The sequence below is a fragment of the Herpailurus yagouaroundi genome, unplaced genomic scaffold (assembly GCF_014898765.1).
Source record: "Herpailurus yagouaroundi ecotype Mexico unplaced genomic scaffold, PumYag 67556, whole genome shotgun sequence".
Taxonomy (NCBI): domain Eukaryota; kingdom Metazoa; phylum Chordata; class Mammalia; order Carnivora; family Felidae; genus Herpailurus; species Herpailurus yagouaroundi.
In genome coordinates, this window is record NW_024420362.1 from 762,105 (window position 1) to 769,906 (window position 7,802).

Below are 7,802 nucleotides of genomic sequence, written 5' to 3' on the forward strand. Positions count from 1 at the left end.
GAACCCTTATACATTGTTGGTGGGTATGTGAAATGGGACAACCACTGTAGAAAACCTTTTGGTTGTTCCTCAAAAAGTTAAAAAAAAAAGTGTTACCATATTACCGAGCAATTCCATGTGTGTGTGTACAAGAGAACTAAAACCTTAGGCACACACACACACACACACACACACACCACTTGTACAAAAAACTTCATAAACACATTATTCAAAATAGTTAAATGTGGAAAAAACTCAAATCTCCATCAATTAATGAATGGTTAAACAAAGCGTGCTATATCCATACAATGAAGTATTATTCACCCATAAAAAGGAATGAATTGCTGGTATTTGCTAAATATAGATGAACCTTAAAACCATTATTCTAAGTAAAAGAAGCCAGACATAAAATGTCACATGACATAGGATTCCATTTTATATGAAGTGTTCAGAATAAGCAAACCCATTAGAAACAAAAAAATAGTTTAGTGGGTTGTTAGGAATGGTGGGAGAAGGGAATTGAGAAGTATGGCATTTCTTTTGGGGGTGGCAAAATGTTCTGGAATTAGTACTAATATTTGCACAATCATATGAATGGACTAAAAACCACTGAATTGTATGCTTTAAAATATTCAAAATAGGGGCGCCTGGGTGGCGCAGTCGGTTAAGCGTCCGACTTCAACCAGGTCATGATCTCGCGCTCCGTGAGTTCGAGCCCCGCGTTGGGCTCTGGGCTGATGGCTCAGAGCCTGGAGCCTGCTTCTGATTCTGTGTCTCCCTCTCTCTCTGCCCCTCCCCTGTTCATGCTCTGTCTCTCTCTGTCCCAAAAATAAATAAATGTTGAAAAAAAAATTTTAATAAAAAATAAATAAATAAATAAATAAAAATAAAATAGTCAAAATGGATCTTACATAATGTGATTTTTTTTTGCAATGAAAACTATATTAAAGAACATAATAATTCCAGGTGGCAATGTAGGCAATTTAAGACCCTGAACTCACTTGCTCTATGGAACACACCATATTACACCTAATTCCTCCCAAAGAGAACTGAGAACCAACTGAACAGCTTCAGCACAACAAAATATAGACAGAACATCGAAAGTGAATGACAAGAGAGACCGATACAGTAATGAATGGATCCACAACTCCTTACTGCAAACTCCAGTGGGTAAGGATAGTACTGAGGGACTATTAAGAGATTTGTCTGTCCTTGGGCACAGAAAAAAAAGCTTCAGTTTAAAAAAGCAACTAGCACATAAAAGAGCCAGCCCTAGAACTCCACCAAACTGGGGCAGAGGAACTCTCTCTGGGTCAGGAAAATTGGAAAACCACATGATTTACATGCCCCCTTTCACCTTGAAAGCATAGACCAGAGCAGGATCTGGATGCCATAGCTAGCTTGTTATTTCAGGAAGTCCTGGGTCCCCTAGCCCACACCAGTACAAGTAACACTGGGGCACAGAAAAAAAAAGTTGCAGTTTAAAAGAGAAAATAGCACATAAAAGAACCATTCTTAAAACTCTGCTAAAAGATGAGCAGGGAGGAAGAGCTGCTAGAACTCTTTCTAGGTGGAAGGGGCTGATGGACACAGTCTATGCTCCCCCAATCCTATAAAAGCATAGACCAGTGCACAGTTTGGGTGCCCTAACCAGTCTGCTGCCTCAGTGAGCCTCAACTACCTAGCCCACAAGATTTTTAGCCATCCCAAAAGGTTGGCCACGGATTGGTGCACAAGGGAACATCCATGGTCAGTACCCGTTACATCTCCAGCCTTTGCACCCAGGTGACACAGGCACAAAGCAGTCTGGAAGACTCCAGGAAAACACCATTTTGGCTTCACATGGTTTTCTAAAGCACTCCCAGTGCACAGTGCCTTGGAATCTCCCAGCTGATGCTTCAAATTCAGTCACTCTGCCAAGGTGTCCCTACACAGATCACCCTGTAAATCCCAGGTCAATGCCTGCATTCCTTCTAGCCACCCTGCCAGGGCACCCCCATTGTAGAGCACCCTGGAAAAAACTCCAACCTCACAGGCTTCTATTCCAGTCCTCAGCAAGTGCACCCTCTGCACTGAGCACCCTGAGACCCCATTGTTTATAACGCATTCAGCTTCAGCTATCTCACCCTCAGTGTACAGAGCCTTGAGAAAACCCAGTTTGCAATCACTTCAGCTTCAGCTGTTCTGCCAGGGCAAACTTTGCAATGAAGAGCCCTGGGACCACACTGGCCCACACCCACTTCAACGTTACCTGTTCTGCCAAGGTGCCCTCTATGCAGAGCACCCCAGAATGCCCCAACCTGTAGCCCACCTTGGTTCCAGCCATCCCTTTGGGTCAGTCTGTGTTTAGAGAGTCCTTGAAAACCCTGGCTTATACTCACTTCAGCCTCAACTATCCTGTGAAGCTGTCCTCTGTAAATAGAGTCCCAGCACCCCCAACCTGCACCCACTTCAGTTTCAGTTATCCTGCCAGGACATCCTCTCTTTCAAGAGCACAAGGACCTCCTGGCCTGCACTCTGCCTCAGCTCTAGCCACCAACCAGTGCACCCTCTGCACAGAGCACCCTGGAACAACCTGACTTGTACCTATTTCAGCTTCAGCTGTTCTGCCAGAGTGCCCTCAGCATATAGAACACCAGGACATCCAGCCTATACTCACTTAACCTTTAGCTATCCTGCCAGACTGCCTACTGAGCAGAAAGCCTCAGGGCCTCCCAACAAGCACCCAGTGTCAGATCCAGCCACCTTGCAAGGGCACCCTCTATGCATAGAAGCCCCGGACACTGCAGATAACACCTACTTCAGCTTCAGCTATCCTGCCAATGTGCCTTCTGCGTGTAGAGCCTTGGGACATTCAGATTTGCACTCATGTTAGCTTTGGTTGTTCTGCCAGGGCAGCTGCTGAGTAGAGAACCCAGGAATCACACTAATCTATTCTCACTTCAACTCTAGCTGTCCTTCCAGGGACCCCACTCTTTTCCAGGGTCCCCACAAGAGCCCGAGACCCCCAGACCACACCAGCCACAGCTCCAGCAAGCCAACAAGTCACCAAGCACACACAGTCTACCTAAAGGATAAGCATACGCAAGACCATTCCTTTAAGTTTAGAAGAAGTAGCTGCTCTGCCTAACCCATAGAAATAAACACAGAAAATCAAGCAAAATGGGGAGACAGAGGAAAATGCTCCAGAAAAAAAAATAGATAAGACCTCAGAAAAGGAAGTAAATGAAGCAAAGATAAGCAATATAGCTGAAAATGAATTTAAGGTAATGATTGTAAAAATGCTCACCCAGTACATAGAAAAGTGGCAGAACTCAGTGAGACTTTCAATAAAGAGATATAAAATATAAAAAGAGACAATCAGAATTGAAGAATACAATAACTGAAACAAAAAATACCCTAGAAGGAATCAATGGTAGATTATCAGATGCAGAAGAATGTATCAGCAATCTGGAAAACAAGGTAATGGAAAGCACTAAAGCTGAACAACGAAAAGGGAAAATAATTTTTAAAATGAAGATAAGGTATCTCTTGGATAGCATCAAACATATAAACATTTGCATTATAGGGGTCTCAGAAGAAGAAGATAGATAAAAGTGCAGAAAGCTTATTTAAAGAAATAATATCTGAATACTTCCATAACCTAAGGAAGGAAGTAGACATCCAGGTTCAAGAAGCACAGAGAGTTTCAAACAAGATGAACTCATGGAGGTCCACACAGTGGCACATAATAATTAAATGTCAAAGCTTAGAGATAAAGAGAGAATTTTAAAAGTAGCAAGAGAGAAAAGCAAGAAGTTACCTACAAGGGAAACCCTATAAGGCTATCAGTTGATTTTTCAACTGAAACTGTAGGCCAGAAGGGAGTGGCATCATATATTCAAAGTGAAGAAATAAAAAAAAAATACAGCCAGGAATACTCTACTTGGCAAGATTATCATTCAGATTTGAAGGAAAGAAAACAATTTTCCAAAACAAACCAAAGTAAAAGGAGTTTATCAACACTAAACCAGCCTTATAAGAAATGTTAAAGACACTTCTTTAAGTGGAAACAAAGGCTATTATTAGACATAAGAAAACTATGAATAAAAAGATGTACAGTATGACAGCATATACATAAAACATGGAGGAGTGAGTAAAAACGTTTGTTTTTAAGAATACCCTTGAACCTAAATGGCCATCAATGTAATAAGACTGCCATATACTGAGGATGTTATATATGAGCCTCATGGTAACCACAAGCCCAAAACCCATAATAGATTCACAAAAAATAAAAAGAAAGAAAGAGAAAATAATAGCACTACAGAAATTCATCAGTCACAAAGAAAGAGAGCAAGAGAAGAATGGAACAGATAAGAAAATACAAAAACATCTGGAAAATAAATAACAAAATGGCAATAAGTACATGCCTATCAATAATTACTTTTAGTGTAAATAGCTTAAATTCTCCAATTAAAAGACATGAGGTGGTGAAATTTATTTCAAAAAGACCCATTTATATGCTGCCTACTAGAGACTCACGTCAGACCTAAAGACACATACAGACTGGAAATAAATGGATGGAAAAACACTTACCATGCAGATAGAAGTAAAAAAAAAAAAACAACCAGGGCAATACTTACATGAGAGAAAATAGACTGTAAGGCAGACTGTAACAAGATACAAAGGACATAACATAATGATAAATAAATCAATCCAAGAGGATATAATAATTATAAATATATATGCACCCAACATCTGAACACCTAAATACATAAAGCAAATATTAGTGGACATAAAGAGAGAAATAGAGGGGCGCCTGGGTGGCTCAGTCGGATGGGCATCCGACTTCGGCTCAGGTCATGATCTCACGGTCTGTGGGTTTGAGCCCTACATTGGGCTCTGTGCTGACAGCTTGGAGCCCACAGCCTGCTTTGGATTCTATGTCTCCCTCTCGCTCTGCCCCTCCCTGACTCAAGCTCTGTCTCTGTCTCTCTCAACAATAAATAAATATTTTTAAAAAATTAAAAAAAGAGAGAAATAGAGTTTAATAAAATCATATCAGAGAGGTCTTTTCCTGCTTTCTCCTCTGGGGTTTTGATGGTTTCCTTTCTCACATTCAGGTCCTTTATCCATTTTGAGTTTATTTTTGTGAATGGTGTGAGAAAGTGGTCTAGTTTCAACCTTCTGCATGTTGCTGTCCAGTTCTCCCAGCACCATTTGTTAAAGAGACTGTCTTTTTTCCATTGGATGTTCTTTCCTGCTTTGTCAAAGATGAGTTGGCCATACGTTTGTGGGTCTAGTTCTGGGGTTTCTATTCTATTCCATTGGTCTATGTGTCTGTTTTTGTGCCAATACCATGCTGTCTTGATGATGACAGCTTTGTAGTAGAGGCTAAAGTCTGGGATTGTGATGCCTCCTGCTTTGGTCTTCTTCAAAATTACTTTGGCTATTCGGGGCCTTTTGTGGTTCCATATGAATTTTAGGATTGCTTGTTCTAGTTTTGAGAAGAATGCTGGTGCAATTTTGATTGGGATTGCATTGAATGTGTAGATAGCTTTGGGTAGTATTGATATTTTGACAATATTTATTCTTCCAATCCATGAGCACGGAATGTTTTTTCATTTCTATGTATCTTCTTCAATTACCTTCATAAGCTTTCTATAGTTTTCAGCATACAGATCTTTTACATCTTTGGTTAGATTTATTCCTAGGTATTTTATGCTTCTTGGTGCAATTGTGAATGGGATCAGTTTCTTGATTTGTCTTTCTGTTGCTTCATTGTTAGTGTATAAGAATGCAACTGATTTCTGTACATTGATTTTGTATCCTGCAACTTTGCTGAATTCATGTATCAGTTCTAGCAGACTTTTGGTGGAGTCTGTCGGATTTTCCATGTATAATATCATGTCATCTGCAAAAAGCGAAAGCTTGACTTCATCTTTGCCAATTTGGATGCCTTTGATTTCCTTTTGTTGTCTGATTGCTGATACTAGAACTTCCAGCACTATGTTAAACAACAGCGGTGAGAGTGGGCATCCCTGTCGTGTTCCTGATCTCAGGGAAAAAGCTCTCAGTTTTTCGCCATTGAGGATGATGTTAGCTGTGAGCTTTTCATAAATGGCTGTTATGATCTTTAAGTATGTTCCTTCTATCCCGACTTTCTCAAGGGTTTTTATTAAGAAACGGTGCTGGATTTTGTCAAAGGCCTTTTCTGCATCGATTGACAGGATCATATGGTTCTTCTCTTTTTTTTTGTTGTTAATGTGATGTATCACGTTGATTGACTTGCGAATGTTGAACCAGCCCTGCATCCCAGGAATGAATCCCACTTGATCATGGTGAATCATTCTTTTTATATGCCATTGAATTCGATTTGCTAGTATCTTATTGAGAATTTTTGCATCCATATTCGTCAGGGATATTGGCCTGTAGTTCTCTTTTTTTACTGGGTCTCTGTCTGGTTTAGGAATCAAAGTAATACTGCCTTCCTAGAATGAGTCTGGAAGTTTTCCTTCCCTTTCTATTTCTTGGAATAGCTTGAGAAGGATAGGTATTATCTCTGCTTTAAACGTCTGGTAGAACTCCCCTGGGAAGCCATCTGGTCCTGGACTCTTAATTGTTGGGAGATTTTGATAACTGATTCAATTTCTTCGCTGGTTATGCGTCTGTTCAAGCTTTCTATTTCCTCCTGATTGAGTTTGGGTAGAGTGTGGGTGTTTAGGAATTTGTCCATTTCTTCCAGGTTGTCCAAATTGTTGTCATATAATTTTTCATAGTATTCCCTGATAATTGTTTGTATCTCTGAGGGATTGTTTGTAATAATTCCATTTTCAGTCATGATTTTATCTATTTGGGTCATCTCCCTTTTCTTTTTGAGAAGCCTGGCTAGAGGTTTGTCAATTTTGGTTAGTTTTTCAAAAAACCAACTCTTGGGGCGCCTGGGTGGCACAGTCGGTTAAGCGTCCGACTTCAGCCAGGTCACTATCTCGTGGTCTGTGAGTTCGAGCCCCGCCTCAGGCTCTGGGCTGATGGCTCGGAGCCTGGAGTCTGTTTCCGATTCTGTGTCTCCTTCTCTCTCTGCCCCTCTCCCGTTCATGCTCTGTCTCTCTCTGTCCCAAAAAATAAATAAAAAACGTTGAAAAAAAATAAAAAAAAAACAACTCTTGGTTTTGTTGATTGCTCTACAGTTTTTTTAGATTCTATATTGTTTATTTCTGCTCTGATCTTTATTATTTCTCTTCTTCTGCTGGGTTTAGGCTGCCTTTGCTGTTCTGCTTCTAGTTCCTTTAGGTGTGCTGTTAGATTTTGTTGTTGGGATTTTTCTTGTTTCTTGAGATAGGCCTGGATTGCAATGTATTTTCCTCTCAGGACTGCCTTCGCTGCATCCCAAAGCGTTTGGATTGTTGTATTTTCATTTTTGTTTGTTTCCATATATTTTTTAATTTCTTCTCGAATTGCCTGGTTGACCCACTCATTCGTTAGTAGGGTGTTCTTTAACCTCCATGCTTTTGGAAGTTTTCCAGTCTTTTTCCTGTGGTTGATTTCAAGCTTCATAGCATTGTGGTCTGAAAGTATGCATGGTATAATTTCAATTCTTGTAAACTTATGAAGGGCTGTTTTGTGACACAGTATATGATCTATCTTGGAGAATGTTCCATGTGCACTCAAGAAGAAAGTATATTCTGTTGCTTTGGGATGCAGAGTTCTAAATATATCTGTCAAGTCCATCTGATCCAATGTCTCATTCAGGGCCCTTGTTTCTTTATTGACCGTGTGTCTAGATGATCTATCCATTTCTGTAAGTGGGTGTTAAAGTCCCCTGCAATCACCACATTCTTATC